At 36.9% G+C, this 19,783-nt stretch overlaps 1 protein-coding gene across 3 annotated transcripts in view; it reads right to left on the reverse strand.

The window, feature by feature from the left end:
* The window catches only part of Frmd5 (FERM domain containing 5), a 303,923-nt gene that overhangs the window by 201,114 nt on the left and 83,026 nt on the right, over window positions 1-19,783 (reverse strand). The window lies entirely within an intron of this gene.

Consider the following 19,783-nt stretch of genomic DNA (forward strand, 5'->3'; position numbering starts at 1 on the left):
TGTTTTACTGAGCCACAAAATTCCCACCTACCAATCTGTTGGAATTCCTCTCATGTTTATCAAGCTCCTACAACAAGTTGTTTATTGTCAGTGTAAAGAAATCTTAAGAGTTTTGTTTTCCATTTTATTTAATTTCTTTTGATGGTAGAACAAATTATTTCAGGCCACATACATTCAAATGGTTTATGTCTATAACATATATCCAAAGTCTATGCTTCCTGATTCATTTGGTTAATAATATTTACTCTGAATTGCTAATATATGCACATCAATATTCTAAAAGATACTTTCGAAGACAAGGGGTCAATGAGTTCAGAGACTTTATTCATCTCTTTAATTAGACCAAATGCATCCAAAAATTTTCCATTGGGCTGATAAATAATAGTTCTGGGAAAATTCATTGAAGGACACATTGAAATTACCTCTTTAGAAAGCATCAGTGAATTATTATATCCATAGATATAACATTACCATGATCCAGTGACTCACTGTACATTACTCACTAGACCCCTAGAGAACCAGCCAACAGAGCAAAATAAATAGTCTAGCAACGAAGAATGTTTCCCAGAAGTACCCAAGCATAAGACTCACCTGGAGCACTTGTAAACATACAGATTCCAGAAGCCCCCGTCAGACCTATGAATCAGAATCTCTAAGCAACAAGCTTAAGACTATGGGTAATAAGCATCCCTAGGGAATTCGGTTTCTCTTTAGCATGACTTTAACAATGACCCCTGAATTCCGCCCACCAAAAGAAGCCCCTGTCAGATGTTCCTGAACAAGGCATTGTGTTTTCTGGCTCCCTTTAAAATGTACCCCCACTAGCAAGGCTTGGAAGCTTTTCCATAATTTAGCTACCTTATTCCTTCCTGGAGAGGCCAAGTGCAGACCACTGTGAATTGCTCCTATATCTTCTTCCCATTTTTGCCTTGGCCCTTCCAACTGCATGCTGCACTCCAAGGCATCCCTGACTGGATATTACCTAGCCTCGAAAGTCCACCACAATCCAAAACAGACTCCAGGAAAGCTGACCTACATGTCATCCAGAAATATGAGTGTAAATTATCTCCATCATTCCGACTCAGGGTGATTGAGTTGATCACAAATGCAGCACTTTTGCTATATATATAAACACTTTAAAACAATTGAGGTGGTATAAACTCATCCAATGAATAATCTGAGGAAAATGCCCTGAGTATTACTGAAGGATAGGTCCAGTAGTATTTCTGAAATGGATTTTGTAGGAAGGAATTTGCAAGAGGACAGTCCTTGGCCAGCACATTTCATAAACCACAAATGTCTACATGCAGAGAGGCCCCATTTTGTATTCCAGCTGACACACACTCCCTGAGAAATGCCAGATGCAAGCGAAGAGGCATGAGGAGGAATGATGGTAAGCGACCTTTGCTGCATCTCATGCTGATGATGCTCGAAGCAACCAAGCGTGGGGCCTGCTTTGGAAAATAAAAAGGTATGACAACAATGAATCAATAGACAAAAGGAGAAAATAGATGTCAAGAAGAATTTATTCATAGATTTACTGATAACAGTTAATCAAATGATATAAAGATGCAAAATTGTAATAATTTTAGTTTATGGGACACGTTTCCACAAAAACTAAAAAAACAAGCCCAATAAAATCACTTTGATCTCTGACATAAACAAACTGATACTTTTAATGGTTAAACCCATTTTAACACAGTTGATCAGTGAGAATAAAGCAAACTTAGGAGGAGAAAAGAATAGTTGCCCTCACCTGGAAGGAAATAAAATCTTAGTGTGTGTGTGTGTATATGTATATATTAAAACCTGAAATGCCTTTGCAAGGCCTCCCTTTCTACTTTCTGTTCTTGGGAGACACTGGGCAAGCAGTCTGGGCAATAAGACTGACCTGGGTGAGAACCCCTGTAGAATGGCATAGTACAAAAGTGTTCAGGTCAGACAGGTTAAAAGGGGAATACCCATCAACCTGACCCTGAACAATCCTTCAAAGAAGTAGAAGGTACTACCAAAAGATAGGGAGGCTCTACTATCAATGCTATATAAAGAGATAATATATAATCATACATACCCACAAATACACCCCATACTCAAGTGCACACATGCATGCACACACATATATGCATGCACACACAGATACCATCTATCTATATCCCAGAGATGCAGATTAGTAACTTGTCAAATGTGTGCAAACTTCTTCTGTGGGCAGAAGGACTGCTACTGTGTGCCCAGATGGGTACATGGACAAATTATGTTTATCCAACTTCAGAGAAACCATGCCAAAATATTCCTCCCAAACAAATGATTTCACTTCTTGTTTTCCTCCAATACCAGCCTGACAAACTGTTTTATACAGACATTTGACTTTTCAAAAATATGTATGCAATCATGGCAAACTCAGCAAGTCCCTATGCTCCAGAAGCTACAGAAAGGCCTTTGAATGACATGTGTACTGCATCCTGATGTAAAATGTCATCTTCTTAAAGTACAGGGGAAAAGGCCTGCAGCAGTAGGGACCTGGCCTGACCCCGTGGTATGTGTATCAGCGGGGAGCCAGATACCTAAAGCAGTCAGAAAATAAATGCCACACTCCCAAAAATTCATGTGACAAAAACAAATAAACAAATAAATAAAAAGCTCAAGCTTCAATGCCTACAAGACACTGGTCACTCAAAAAACATATTCCATACAAAAAGGAGACACCAGCAGAAATGCAATTAGGAAGAAGAACTGGACAAATATGAACCCCAACCACAAATGTACCATTTCCTCACAGTCATCTGACATTTCTGATGCTTTCTAAAAGACCCTGTCACAGCTGTGACACTTCACTAAAGTGTAGAGGAGACTCTACACTTCACTGTCTACATTTTTTTACATCATTTAATTCCTTTAAATATCATGTATCAGAATAATTATACCTATGCATTAGGCATAGTTAGACAGTCACCCTTTTCCAATGACTACTAAATTCTTTCAAAACAAATCTTCATTTAAAAATTATCTTTTGGGGATCCAAGATGGTAGGCCACAGGGAGGCAGCCTTCTGTTTCGCTCCATGACCTGGGTCTCAACTAGTGGAAATACTGCTTTGATGAGAGTGATAGAGGACCCCTCCACAGCTGATCCTACCTAGGAATCATGGTCAATGCCACATGGGGCCCCCGGGCCTCAGTGTTAAAAAAGAACTCCTGACTTCCGACTACTTGCCCAAGCAGGCCTTGCGGGTGCCTTAGCGGGACCCCAGCATCAGCACCAATGCAGAATTCCCAGACACTGCTCCCACAAAGGACACTCAGCCATTACTCACATGCAGGAACTCTAGCCGCCACTCCCGTGTGAACCCCCATATATTAATGTGGGGCTCCCCCAGTTGCCTCCATCTTGGGACTGGGTAGCTACAGCCATAGTCCTCTACTCACAGTAGCTTGCCTGCATCTGGGGACATTCCAGACTCTGAAGAAAGCCTACAACTGGAACATTGCACACCACAGAGCTCATCTCTGAACACGTCACACAATGCCATCGCCCAGCTCCCCCCACCAGACCCATCACGCCATCATTGAAAGCAGCAGCCTTCATCTTGGTTCATCTCCATTACCATCTTTAATCAGGGCAACTACCAGTTTGGAACATCAGATAGCCAGGTATCCATAGTTTTCTAATTCCCCCCAATCCACAGCAGCCACTGACTTGGCAGAGTGACTGCCCAATTCAAAAGGTGTACAGCAACAGGTGTGAAGCCACAGGAGTGTAATACACAAGACCCCCAGAGAGAAAGCTTCCTGATTAGGAAGTAGAAAGGGAAAGGGTGAGGGAGATAGACTTTAGAGACCAATTTAGAGAGCAGGAACTGTGAGGTCTACAGGTGAGATACGGTGATAAGACCCACATCACAGGAGCAGACCCCAAAAGGAGATCCTTGAGGAACAGTCTACCAACAGGACCGGCAGGTGCCATACCCCACTTCCAGGAGTCCTACACCCAAGACCAATCCTCAACTCTGGTAATCCCCACCATCCTGAGGGAGGAGGTACCAACTAAGAACAGATAACCCCACCTATTGGATGAGAAGGGAATCAGGAAAAATACCGATCTCCAACCAAAACAATCCTTGTTTCTTCCTTTGAGATATTTTTTTTCTTTCTTCTCCCTTTTTATTCTCCTGCCCTCACATCCCCAACATATGTGAAAACAAGTACTTTGCATGAATTAGGATATTGAGGACTGAGACAACTGAATAGTATATTACAGTTGTGCTGTAAATTCTTTTTCTTCTTTTTTTTTTTACTTTTTTACTATTTTACTATTTTTACTATTTTTAACATTTTAACATTTTTAATTTTTCTTAGTATATATGTGTATTTGTCTTATGTACTCCGCTGTTTCCCTCTTACTCGTCTGCCCCAAAGTAATACCTCTCTATTCTCCTGCTACTAACCTTCTTTAGATTTCTCTTTCACACTTCCTAAGATATAATAACTCTATATCCTCACCTCCAACTTCCTCAGGATATCTTCCTAGACCTTACCCCTAGTTCTTTGTCCACCATTAGAAACTGTAAACCCTTTTACAAACCCACTGATTATATTGTAAATAATACTTGAATTCACCATTTCTGTACATTGTGACCAAACTGGAAATATCTTAATAACAACTCTTTGTTTTTAGGTAGTATTTTGTTTATTTTGGGGTCTGTTAACATTGTCCTTCCCCTCAAAGGTGAGATACTGGAACCCTACAGGGGCAATATAAGCGATTAGGGTTAAAAATGATAACACCTTGATCCACAGAGCCAGAAAGGAAGATACGTGAGCAACATGAAAAGACAAGGGAAGAAAGTGCCCCAAACAAATCAAGATACCACATTATTAGAATCAATGGCCAGCACAGCAGATAAAATGACAGAGGAGTTCAGTATGTACATAATTAAAATGTTCTGTGAATTAAAGTATGACATGAGAGAACAAATCAATCAGCAAAAGATCATTTCGACAAAAAACTACATAGCAAATATAGGAAGCAAAAGATTACTTCAATAGGGAGATAGAGGTTCTAAAGAAAAACCAAACAGAAATCCTTGAAATGAATTAAAATTAAAAGCTCAACTGAAAGCATCACCAACAGATGAGACCACTTGGAAGACAGGACCTCAGACAATTAAGACAGAATATATAATATTGAAAAGAATGTAGACCACACAGTGAAAATGGTAAGAAACCATGAGCAGAACTATTCAAGAAATATGGGATAGCATAAAAAGACCAAATTTAACAGTTACTGGGACAGAGGAAGGCATAGAGTTCCAAACCAAAGGAATGAACAATGTATTCAACAAAATAATATCAGAAAATTTACCAAACATAAAGAACGAATTATAAAACCAAATTCAAAAGGCTTACAGGAGACCAAATGTACAAAATCACAATAGATCCTCACCAAGGCACATTTTAATGAAAATGCCTAACATACAGAATAAGGAGAGAATATTAAAAGCCATGAGAGAAAGGAATCAGATTACATATAGGGGGAAACCAATTAGGTTCTTTGCGATTTTTCGACCTAGACTCTGAAAGCTAGAAGATCCTAGAACAACATATATCAAGCTCTGAAAAAAAATGGATGCCAACCAAGAATTTTGTATTATCCAACAAAATTAAGCTTTAGATGTGATGATCAAATAAAAACCTTCCATGATAAACAAAAGTTAAAGGAATTTACAGCTAGAAAACCTGCACTACAGAACATCCTTGGCAAAATATTTTATAAAGGGGGAGGGAGTTGTGGCTCAGTGGTAGAGCACTCGCCAAGCACGTGCAAGGCCCTGGGTTCGATCCTCAGCACCATATAAAAATAAAATAAAGATATTGTGTCCAACTTCAACTAAAAAGCAAAATATTTTAAAAATATATTATATGAAGAGGAAATGAAAAACAACAATAAAAATCATCAGAGGGAGGTATTATACTAAAGAAAAAGATAATCAAAGGAAAAAAACCAAGTCAAGTTAAATAACAAAAAATGTCTGGAATACAAATCATGTCTCAATAATAACCCTGAATGTTAATGGTCTAAACTCACCAATAAAAATACATAGGCTAGCTGATTTGATCAAAAAAAGGACTCAACAATATGCTACCTCCAAGAGACTCATCTCATAGGAAAAGACATAAAAAGACTGAAGGTGAAAGGTTGGGAAAAATCATACCACTTACATGGACTGAGGAAGCAAGCAGAGATTTCCAACCTTGTATCAAATAAAGTAGACTTTAATCTAAAGTTAATCAAAGGGACAAAAAAGGACATTTCATACTGCTCAAGGGAACCATATACCAACAAGACATAACAATTATAAATATATATGCCCCAAACAATGGAACAAGCATTCAACAAAATACAGCACCCATACATGTTCAAAACACTAGAAAAACTAGGGATAACAGGAACATATCTCAATATCATAAAAGCTACCTATGCTAACCCCAGACCAACATCATTCTAAATGGAGAATAATGGAAAGCATTCCCTCTAAAAACTGGAACAAGATGCCCTCTTTCACCACTTCTAATTAACATAGCTCTTGAAACACTGGCCAGAGAAATTAGTCGAAAGAATTAAAGGGATACAGATAGGAAAAGAAGAACTCAAATTAGCACTATTTGCCAACATTATAATTCTATACCACCAGAAAACTTCTAGAACTAGTATATGAATTCAGCAAAACAACAGGATACAAAATCAACACCCATAAATCAAAGGCATTTCTGTATAATAGTGACAAAAACCTCTGAAAGGGCAACAAGGAAAACTACCCCATTTACAATAGCCTCAAACAAAATAAAATACTTGGGAATCAACCTAAAGAAAGAAGTGAAAGACCTCTACAATGAAAACTATAGAATGCTAAAGAAAGAAATTAAAGAAGACCTTAGAAGATGGAAAGATCTACCCTGTTCTTAGATAGGCAGAATTAATATTGTCAAAATGACCATACTACCAAAAGCACTACACAGATTTAATGCAATTCTGATCAAAATCCCAATGGCATTCCTCATAGAAATAGAAAAATCAGTCATGAAATTCATCTGGAAAAATAAGAGACAGAATAGCTAAAGCAGTCCTCAGCAAGCAGAGTGAAGCAGGTGGCATCACTATACCAGACCTCAAACTATACTACAGGGCAATAGTAACAAAAACAGCATGGTATTGCCACCAAAATAGACTGGTAGACCAATGGTACAGAATAGAGGACACAGAGACTAAACCACTTAATTACAAGTTATCTTATATTAGACAAAGGCGCCCAAAACAGCCATCGGAGAAAAGACAGCCTCTTCAACAAATGGTGCTGGGGAAACTGAGAATCTATATACAACAAAATGAAATTAAGCCCCTACCTCTCACCATGCACAAAACTCAACTCAAAGTGGATCAAAGACCTAGGAATTAGACCAGAGACACTATGCCTATTAGAAGAAGGCCCAATCTCCATCATGTCAGATTAGGCCTCAACTTCCTTAATAAGACTCCTACAGCACAAGAATTAATATCAAGAATCAATAAATGGGATGGACTCAAACTAAAAAGCTTTTTCTTCTCAGCAAAAGAAACAATCAGTGAGGTGAATAGAGAGCCTACATCTTGGGAGCAAATTTTTACCACTTGCACATCAGACAGAACACTAATCTCTAGGATATATAAAGAACTCAAAACACTAAACACCAAAAAAACAAATAGCTCAATCAATAAATGGGCCAAGGAACTGAACAGACACCTCTCAGAAGATGATATACAATCAATCAACAAACATGAAAAAATGTTCAACATCTATAGCAATTAGAGAAATGCAAATCAAAACTACTGAGATTTCATCTCATTCCAGTCAGAATGGCAGCTATTAAGAACACAAACAATAAGTGTTGACAAGGATGTTGGGGAAAAAGCACACTCAAATATTGCTGGTGGGACTGAAAAATGGTATAGACAATATGGAAAGCAATATGGATATTCTTTGGAAAATTGGGAATGGAACCATTATTTGACCCAGCTATCCCTCTCCTCGCTCTATACCCAAAGGACTTAAAAACAGCATACTACAGGGACACAGCCGCATCAATGTTTATAGCACCACAATTCACAATAGCCAAACTGTGGAGCCAACCTAGATGCCCTTCAGTAGATGAATGAATAGAGAAACTGTGAGATTATATAAAATCATGGCATTTGCAGGTAAATGGATAGAATTGGAGAAGATAATGCTATATATATATATATAAAATCATGGTGATATGGAATATTACTAACGATAAAAGAGAATAAAATCATGGCATTTGCAAGTAAATGGATAGAATTGGAGAAGATAATGCTAAGTGAAGTTAGCCAATCCCAAAAAACCAAATGCTGAATGTTTTCTCTGATATAAGGAGGCTGACTCATAGTAGGGTTGGGAGGGGGAGCATGGGAGGAATAGTTGAACTCTATGTAGGGCAAAGGGAGGGGCCGTGGGGGGTAAAAGATTGTGGAATGAGATGGATATCATTACCCTAAGTACATGTATGAATACATGAATGGTGTGAATATACTTTTTTTTTTTTTTTTAAAGAGAGAGTGAGAGAGGAGAGAGAGAGAGAGAGAATTTTTTTTAATATTTATTTTTAGTTCTTGGCGGACACAACATCTCTGTTGGTATGCGGTGCTGAGGATTGAACCCGGGCCGCACGCATGCCAGGCGAGCGCGCTACCGCTTGAGCCACATCCCCAGCCCCAATGAATATACTTCATATACAACCAGAGATATGAAAAATTGTGCTCTATGTGTGTAATATGAATACATTCTGCTGTCATACATCAAATGAGAATAAAAAATGAATTTAAAAATGGCATAATTTCAAAAATATGTGTGTATTTTTTACAATTTCAGTATGTCCAAGGCAAATGATTCCTAATGAATATGCACATTTCACAGATAATAAAAATGACCAAAGAGGAAAAAAATTATCTTTCAAGTGTCTAAAATCAACTATTTGCTACTTAAAGTTGCTTGTTTTACAAATGGAGAACTCCTAGTCATGGTTATTAAGACTCTAGTCAACTATCAAAAACATAACAACATTATCCATTGAGTTCCCAGATTAAGGACAGCAACAACAGAAACTGTTTATATTAGGTGTTACATGGTTTCGACATGGAAGCCAATAACCCCCACATACCAACATCTCCCTCACACCATATGTTGTAGTTCTAGTGAGTTCTGGCAAGTTCACATTTTAATGATCAAAAGAGGTTGGGAAATCAGTGTGCTCCTGACCTGTAAAATATAGCCACAATTCCCCATGCCAGAGATGCTCAGAATTTAACATGCATACAAATCACCTTGGGGTCTCATTAAAATACAGATTCTGATTCAGTAGTTCTGGGTGGGGGCCTAAGATCACAGAATCCTAACAAGCTCCCAGGTGATGCAGATGCTGCTGCTCCACAGACCCCTTTTTTCAGTAGCAAGGTCATCCAGCATGATCCCTCCTGGGAGTTCCAAGTAATCTCTTTGACACACAAGAATTCTTATCACATGATAATGAAATAAGAGATATTGTTAAAAGAAAACATACAGGGGCTAGGGTGTTAGCTCAGTGGTAGAGCATTTGCCTTGTACATGTGAGGCACCACATAAAGACAGATAAATAAAATGGAAGTAATGTGTCCATTTTTAAAAAAAAAAGAAAAGAAAATATAGAGAGAATGGGGAAACTTTAGTCCTCACTTCTGGAGAATGCAATGAAAAAATAATAATCATCCCTATTTTGACTCTCACCATCATTCTATTTTCCTTTCTCAAATTGGCATGGCATCATGACTCTCTCAAGAGAAATGGAGATTGTTTGTTGTCTAGATTCACCAGTATCCAAGATACAAAAGCATTATCTTTAATCACCTACTGTTAACTATCAGAGGCCAGCCCTGGGGTGATTTCAGGTTTGCTATGGAAGAAGCCATTAGACTATCTCTAGAATTAGAAATATACATAAACAACACTGAATTCAAAAGAGTTTCACAATATTAAAGTGATAATCTTATCTGAGTTTAACCAAACTATTCTGGTTAAACAATTTTTTTCTTCTGGCTTTTTCTCTTCCTGATATAGTTTATAGCATTTAACTAACTATCTGGGGCAGGGAGGGGGGGGGAACCCTTAACTCTTGGGTCTAGTCACAGCAGGAACACCTCAAAAGAGTATAATTAAAGTCTGTTACTTTAATTATTTGGTGTCAGGGATTAGAACCCACAGTCTTGTACATGCTAGGCAAGAGCTCTACCACTGAGCTAAACGCCAGTCCCAAAGTCTTTCATTTTAAAAGATGGAGCACAAAAGGAAAAAAAGTTAAATTGTATTCACTAGACCTAAAATCTAGTCATCTTGACTGTATCTGACACCTCCTCAGTCACAATTTTAAATCCCAATCATCTACCTTGTCAAAAGCATATTACTAGAAATCATTAGGGTACATCAAATCACTCAGATAAATTAAGATTACCTACAAAGAAGCACATATTCCATGAATACAATATACTTCCTCCTCGCCCAACATTTAAAATACAAGTTATTGACAAGTTGCTCTTCTGAGCTAAAAAATACTTTTACGTTATTTATTTTAGTGGCCTCACATTGGACCCAAGCTCACTGTCTCACTTCTCTCTACTGGGGATTAAACTCAGGGCCTAATACACTCTACCACTAAGCTACACCTCAGTCCCTAGCTCTCTTGGAACACCAGAAAGCAGCAACTGTCAGTGAGACACAATGAGAGGAGCTGGTGTCTCTCCAAGCAAATGGCAACCACTGACAGCTTGACTTGTGTGCATTAGATTCTTTTTCTCCACCTTCTAAAGAAGTTGCTATATGATGAGAATCCCGGTTTTCTGGATTCTTTTTACTCATTAGACTAAAGAAACTAGACAACAGAACTAACTCCTACAGCTAGAAATAAAATAGTCCTTCCAGCCTTGCGATGATAAGCTGTAGAAGCCAGTTTTGTGGCCTGGCAGTGGGTTACAGGATCCTGAGGGACTTTCCCCCAGAGAGGGGAACCCAAAGAATGTTTGTGGAGAGAAGGCAGTATATGAAATCAAACCAAATCAAGTAAAAGTGTCAGAGGACCCATGATTCCCCCTAAATGTAGGGATAATGGAGTATCTCAAACAACGTAAAACAACACTAATTCTATAACCTCATTAACTAACCTACTTACTATGTATTTCTTGTTGCTAATTCTCTTGAGTGCCTCTAGATTCTAGGCCTCTTACAAATGAGAACTGGTGTGCCTGCTTCTTTTAGGTTGTTTCTATAAAGAATGGAAATAAGGGGCTGGGACTCAGTGGTAGCATACTTGCCTAGCATGTGTGAGGCACTGGGTTCGATTCTCAGCACCATGTATAAATAAGTAAAAAAATAAAGATCTATCAACAACTAAAAAAAAAAAAAACAACAACAAAAGGATGGAAATAAATGGATTTATTCCCAGTGCATGGACAAACATTAGATAATGAGTACTGTTGTTATTTTAGAACTAGATATATTCCAGATTCTAAGCAATTTACACTGCATTTTTTACAAATTATTATCAGTGCCTCCTTATTCTCTAGGGATGTAGTCTATAACTAAAGAAAAGGTGGTTATAGCAGTGTTTCCTCTAAGAATTATGCCTGAATCAACTGCATCAGAAACATTTGGATACTTTTTAAAAATGCAAATCCTGGGTGCTACTTCAACATAGTCTGTATCACAGATCTGGAGGGATTCCAGGCACTTCAAATCATTACTCTTAGTACCCTCTAAAGTATGGAAACTGGTTTAAAGAACTGCAGGACTAAAAACCTTGGCACTATTAACTTAGTACAATCTTCATAATTGGTTTTTATGGTGATGGCCACGGCACATTCTAGTCAGGCCCAGTCCACCTGGCACCATTATCCATTCTTGGCAGGTATCTTTGACCTCGTGGATACCACACATCCCTGGACCAAAAGGCCTATATAGAAGCAAGATGCAGTAGGTCATGCGCTGACATGTAGAGCCTTGAAAGAATACTCAAATTAGAGAAGAAAGAATGTGCAGTTCATTGCAAGAAACAAAGATGTATTGCCTGAAAGGTGAGGAGTCTGCCTTTATGCTGCAGTGGGTGAAAATATGGTAAAATCTAAAAAGCATCAGTTAAGTTTTTTGTTTTTTGTTTTTTAAATTTTTTTTAGGTGTAGATGGACACAGTGTCTTCATTTATTTATTTATTTATTTTATATGGTGTTGAGGATCGAACCCAGTGCCTCACACATTTGAGGCAAGTGCTCAACCTCTAAACTACAACCTCAGCCTGCATCAGTTGAGTTTGAATCAAATGAGGAAAAGTTCTGAGAAAGAAGGAGTAATCAAGAGCATTAGCACAGGAAGCCAAGTGGAATTGGGTTTTGGCATCAAAAAGGTCCTCAATCATTAAGAATGTATTTCTGGTAAACAGTGAAAATAAAATGGAAAGGAATTAAAAGGACCATGGAGAAATCAAGGTAAGGGCTGGGGTTGTGGCTCAGCAGTAGAGAGCTCCTCTAGCATGTTCGAGGCCCTGGGTTTGATCCTCAGCACCACATAAAAATAAATAAACAAAATAAAGGTGTTGTGTACAAAATAAATAAATAAAAGAAAATGAAAATTTCATAAACAGACTATTCTTTGACAGAAAAAAATTGAAAGATATTGACCTAACTTATAATTAAATGTAGTATTTGTTAATTTGTATATAGATAGGAGTCTTTTCAGGAGCTCCCAAGCAAACTCCTTGGAGCTGTGTAAGAGTTCAAAAGATTTCCTAGTCCCCACCCATTGACCAAATGGACAGTCTGAGTTGCACTTAATGTCTTGTGACTCCCTTGGGAATCGGGACAACAGGCAACAGGACAAGGCAACAAGGCCTATGCCCAGCTGTCCCCTGTGTGACCCAAACAAATCAGAAAAACTCAGGCACAACTTTCTGCTCTGAGGCTTGGAGACCTAAAAGGAATGAAGAAGGAGACCAGATAAAAGGAGATGACAACTATGAAACAAAAGCCTTGCCTAGATTATCAAGAATATAAGCAATAATAAGTGTTGGCAAGGATTTGGGAAAAAGGTACACTCATACACTACTGGTAGGACTGCAAACTGGTGCAACCTCTATGGAAAGCAGTAGGAAAATTCCTCAGAAAACTTGAAATGGACCCACCATTTGATCCAGATATCCCATTCCTTGTTTTATACCCAGAGGACTTAAAATCAGCATACTACAGTGATGTGGTCATGTTAATATTGACAGCAGCTCAATTCTTAATAGCTAAACTATGGAACCAACCTAGATGCTTCAACAGATGAATGGATAAAGAAAATGCGGTACATATACACAATGCAATAATCCTCAAGCCTGAAAGAAGAATGAAATTATGGAATTTGCAGGTAAATGGATAGATCTAGAGAATATCATGTTAAGTGAAATAAGCCAATCCCCCCAAAAAAACAAAATCCCAATGTTTTCTCTGATAAGCAGATGCTGATCCATAGTGTGGCAAGAGGATAAGGAAGAATGAAGGAACTTTGGTTTGTGTAGAGGGGAATGAAAGGAGGGATGGGGTTGTGGGGATGGGAGGGGCAGTACAAAGAGACAGACATTATTACCCTATATAAGTGTATGATTATACTACCGGAGTGACTCTAAACCATGTACAGCCAGAGAAATGAGAAGTTGTGCTCCATTTGTGTACTATATGTCATAATGTATTCTACTGTAAAATTAATTAATTTTTTTTTTAAAACTTGCCTATGTCTATAACCTGGGGTACCAAGAAAAGAAAGAAATACCAGCAGTCATGGTTAAGAGATTTTTCCTCTGTTGTCCAAAGAAAGATACAGCTAAGACAAAAAGACACACTGGTCAATCAGGAAGAAAAACCTCTTTGTGCCTGATACACTGGATGCACTGTCCACACACCATTTGCCCTATACAAGAACAGCCTTGGGAACACAGCCAGCATGGGTATCCACCTGACTCATCAGCTGGCACAGTGTTGGCCTCTAAGACCTTGTCAGGACAGTGTAGAATGAGCTCTGCCAGGATTCAGAGTTTCTCCAGAAAGATAGACACAGGAATTTAGTATCAATAAAATGGCATTAGATACAGGGGATTTTTATCTTCCTAAGGAAAAAAAATCATCCTATTCAAATTATGAAAAAGTTTTATGGAATATTTTTGATTAGACATATACTGTACAATGTAGTCTTTGGCTTTTTACCTTCCCTTATAACATTAATTTTCAAAAATTTCAATATTCAAGTTAATATTATAACTGTTGATACAGGTAGATCAAACAGCTTGATACATATGCCTACAATGCACCCATTTAAAGTATACAATTCGGTAGTTCAATCCAGTGTACAATTTGGTAGGTTCTTCTATGTTGCAAGATATATTTATTTTTATTGCCAAATAATTTTCCACTGTATAGACATGCCATATTCTATTTATCCATTTCTCAGTTGATGGATATTTGTGTTCTTTCCACTCTTTGGCTATTCTGAATAATGCTGATGAAACCTTCAAATCAATACTATACATAGTAATGAAGAGCTTATCTTTCGAATTATTCCAAAAGTCTAGAAAGCAAAATTTCTTTTTCCTTTCTTTTCTTTTTTGCAGTGCTGGGAACCCAATCCAGGGCCTCATGTATAATAAGCAAGTGCTCTCTTACTGAGATATATCCCAAGCCCACAAAATTTCTTAAAAACAAATGTGTTAGTCATAAGAAACTCAGATTTAAATGACTGTCAAAATATGTAAATTTGGGGTTGGGGCTGGGGCTGGGGCTCATTGATAGAGTGCTAGCCTGGCATGCCTGAGGCACTGGGTTTGATCCTCAGCACCACATAAAAATAAAATAAAGGTATTGTGTCTACCTACAACTAAAAAATATATATATACAAAAAATATATATACAAAAAAATGAAGATTTGGTAACATGTTTTGTTATTTATTAGTGAGTCAAAGATTTAAAGGTTTAGGGTTCATCTTTCTACTCTTTATTTGTTGCTTATTATTATTCCTTTCCTACCTTTCTTGCTTTTTAAAAATTTTTAAAATATTTTTAATTGATTTTATTTTTTTAATATACAACAGTGGAATGCATTACAAATGCATTGTTCTGATTACAGCAGAATCCTCTGAACTTCTTGCTTTTTTAAAAAAAATTTTTAATTGATTTTTTTTAAATACACGACAGTGGAATACATTACAAATCTTATTACACATACAAAGCACAATTTTTCATATCTTTGTATATAATGTATGTTCACGCCAATTCACGCCTTTATACATGTACTTTTTTGCATTACAATTCTATTACACATATATACCACAACTTTTCATATATCTGTATATAAAGAATGGATGGTAGAATATGATGAACATCATTATCCAAAGTACATATATGACGACTCGAATTGGGTGTCAACCTATCTTGCTTTTAACTCTAGCAGTTTTCAATTTAGCCTTTCAAAAAAATGGAAATACTTTTTACATTCATTAGCTTTAACAAGAAACCCATCATCATTACTGCCCATCAGAACTAAATGGATGGTGAACATTTACTACACGAATCCTTCCTATTAAACTTGCTATTATGTTTTTTAAAACTATGGTTACATTCTATTTCATGGAAAAATAAAGTTAAATGACATTAACTTGCACAAATGTTTTTCAATGAAGACTAACCTAACTTTAAAAATATATTCTTTAGTTGTAGATAGATACAAAGCCTTTATTTTGTTGATTTACTCTTATGTGGTGCTGAGAATCAAACCCAGTGCCTCACATGTACAAGGCAAGCACTCTACCACTGAGCTACAACCCCAGACAGAGACTAACCTAACTTTGTACAAAAGCTTATTTTTCCACCCATTTTTTCAAGGTATCACTAGAAGCATAGGAGAAAGCAATATTTACAAGCATACATTTAAAGGCATTAATCCCTTGATTATAAAGCAAACACATAAATCGATATCTTGACAAGGCAAAGCAGAGAATTCACTGGAAGGTCAGTGGAGGAAAGACAAAGTCAAGTCACAATGTGGAACAAGTTTATTTTGTATACATTCACAGCAGAATCCTTTGAATTTCTACATATGACCAAGTAGAGGGCCATGACCGAATTTACACATATGTCTCATAATTTGCATTTGAAGCTCTCAAATTTCAGAGAAGTCTATTAGGAGCCCATTTGCTAACTGTCTATCAATGAGCCTTAATAGAAGGGCTTTATTGAATCTATAAAGTTGTATCTATAAAAGTTTTACACATTTCATTATAGGTTCCTACCATCATTGATTTTTTTAAAAATCATTGATGGCTTCATAGAAGTACAACTCATACAACTAGAAATTGTGCCCCTCAAAGTGCACATTTCAAAATTTTTAGCCCATATACAGAGCTAGTTTTCACTTTGGGAAAATTTTGCAATCAACTCTTCACCTCCCATACCTTTCCCCCATTTTTCCTTTGCTTTTACACTAAGAGGTGCTCTGGCGATTCTGGAGCAGGGTATGAATATGGTTCATCTTCTAGATGTATTTTTGACCTCTTTCAGCTTTCATTTCCTCATAAATGAAATGAAGACAGAAAAGTGTTAATACATGGAAAATGTTTAGAAATGTGTCTATCACTTAATAATTAATATTTTAACAAACAAAATTATTGATGTACAGAAAGATGAAATAAAACATCATTTCCTTTTGAGGATAGAGTCCAAACTCCTAAAAGGCTAAAATGATCTCTAAGGTCTGGCCCCTGCCAGCCTGGTTTCCTCTCCTCTCCTCTCCAAGACTCACCTGGCCTGCAGTAACAGAGACCTACTTGCATTTGTTGGCTCACTTTGCTCTCTTCTTTGCTTCCCACCCTTGCTCCTACTTCTCCCTCTGGAACCCCTCCTTACCACAGCCCTTCACTTGGCTCATTCTTTCTAATCTTTACAACCCTGCATTCCATGGTCATTTCTCTAGGAAGGCTTGTCAGATGTGGCTCCAGACATTCACTGCTGCTTCTTACCATATGCACCATGATCACAAGTTGAATTTGCTTCCCTCTAGAGTCACCTGACAGGTAATATCTCTGCACTTCCTGCCTCCAATAGTACTTACTCTTCAAAGAGTGTATCTTTACCTCTAAATGGAGAAGGAAGGTTCCATCACTGATTCTAAGGGACTAGTACTGTACCTGAAAACACAAAGGTGCTTAATTGATGCTTTTTGTATGTTGATGGGACACATAAGCTACCCTCAAACATTGTGGTCTCAGGACTCCTTATACTCAAAAAATGATTAAGGACTTCAAGGAGCTTGTGTTTATTTGGATTACATGTGTTGTATATTAATATTTACTGTGTTAGAAAGTTCAGTTAAGAAATTTGTAAAGAATGTATGAATTTGAGAATAAGAAAAGCATACAACTCTTAACATATTATGAAAATAGCCTTTACTTCAAGGGCTCTGAATGGATCTCAGGAACTCCAATGGACCCAGACGAGTATATCATGGTATACTGTTTTGTTGTTGTTGTTGTTTGTGGATTTTTTTTTGTGCGTGTATCTTAAATTATAAAATGTATTTTCACTGACATACCAAGTTAAAATATTTGAGAAAGTTGATGGGCAAATGAAGAGAAATAAGAAGGAGAGGAAGACGATACAACCTTAATCATAGCTAGAGAGAATTGCTGGGGACAGGAAGGCAAAGAAAAGAAAGGGTGGTAATGAAGTATAAAGAGCATCAGTCTCAAGAAAAATAATAAAAAATCCAAAAATAATACTACACAAACAAGAATGACACAAAAAGCCAAAAGTTTGAATGAAATCTTAAATAGAAATTGATCTCTGGGGTATGAAGTGCAGTTTTGACAACTCCATCCCACCCACTCATCTTTTTCCATTCCCAATCCTCATGTGTTCTTTTTCACACATTCCTCCTTTGAACTCTATTCTCTCTTGCTCTGTAGTCACTGGCTAAAAAATGGTGCCCAAATGTTACATGAATAAAGCAAAAAAGCGACAGCTTTGATGAAGCGTCATGATCGGAATTCAACTGATAAATTTTTAAACATTCTATCAGATTATAAAAAATGTTAATGAGATTTTTAAAATAGAAATGCTGAAGTTATTTTTATATGCTGAAAATACATTAAAAATTAGTGTCCTTAAAATACGATACATGAAGCCAGGACTGGAAAGTGACATGCATTTGGCTATTGTGGGAGGGTGGCAGAATTATAGGTGATTTTAATTATTTCTTTAATTTCATTATGTCATCTTTTCTACAGGAACAAAATTCATGATAATATGACAAGTAATTTGTACCTTCTTTGTTCCTTTGGGCCTTCTGCAGACTTTTCAGGGATATCCAACTGGTTTGGATTTTGTTAAGCTAAGGTCAAAAGCTCAGTTTTAGACCAGGTGTAGATAAATTAGAGTCCCAGGCTGAATTAGAGTCTTGGCTCTCAAGCTAAGAATGGACTTTCATATTTTTAAAAGGGTATAAAAACAGGGCTGAGGTTGTGGCTCAGTGGTAGAGCATTTGTCTGGCATGTGTGAGGCACTGGGTTTGACTCTCAGCACCGCATATAAATAAATAAAACAAAGGTCCACTGACAACTAAAAAATATCATTTTTTGTTTTAAAAAAAAGAGTATAAAAACAGGTGTGGGGTTGTAGCTTAGTCATATAGCACTTGCCTAGCATGTATGAGGCACTGGGTTTGAGTCTCAGCACAGAAAGAAGAGAGAGAGAGAGAGAGAGAGAGAGAGAGAGAGAGAGAGAGAGAGAGAAGGATCCATCAACAATTAAAAAACATTTTTAAATAAGGGTATAAAAACAAAACAAGGGCTGGGTTTGAATCTCAGTGGCACAGCGCTTGCCTCACACATGTGAGGCACTAGGTTCTATCCTCAGCACCACATAAAAACAAACAAACAAAATAAAGATATTGTGTCCATGTATAACTAAAAAAATTTTTTAAAAACAAACAAAAATAATAGACAAAAGAAATTGCATATAGCCTATAAAATCAAAAATATTTCCTAACCTTTTATTTTAAAAAATAAAAAAGTTTGCTGATGAAAGATACAAAGCATTCAGCCTGGTCCATAATATGTATTCAATAAATGGCAATAATGTTGTTACTAGTACTACTACTACAGTAGTACTACAAAACTATTAATAGTACCAAAGGTACTAGTACTAGTTTGACATTATTATTCCTATATTTTATTATCCTTAATGATTATGCTCTTTGAATAATTTTCTTCACTCTTTGCATTCGTGCTTATTCTTGAAATATCTTAATTTCTCTTTTTTTTTTTTTTACTATGGTAAGATACTCATAAAATTTACCAGATTTTTTTCCTTCATTTTTGAAAGATGTTTTCACTATTTACAGAAATCTGGATTGACAGACTTTCCCCCACACCCTTTCAGAACATTAAAGATGCCACTCACTGTCTTCTACCTTGCAAGGTTTCCGATGCAAACTCTATTATAATTCACAGCTTTGTTCCTCTGCATGTAATATGTCTATTTTCACTGGTACTTTCAAGATTTTCACTTCATCCCTGGTTTTCAGAAATTTAAATATGCAACATCTCTAAGTACGGGTGAGGGCAGGAGTTGTGTGTTTGGCACTTATCTTTCTTAGGGTTCTCTAAACTTCCTGAATCTGTGATTTGATATC

This window comes from Urocitellus parryii, chromosome 6, assembly GCF_045843805.1.
Source record: "Urocitellus parryii isolate mUroPar1 chromosome 6, mUroPar1.hap1, whole genome shotgun sequence".
In the NCBI taxonomy this organism is placed as follows: Eukaryota; Metazoa; Chordata; class Mammalia; order Rodentia; family Sciuridae; genus Urocitellus; species Urocitellus parryii.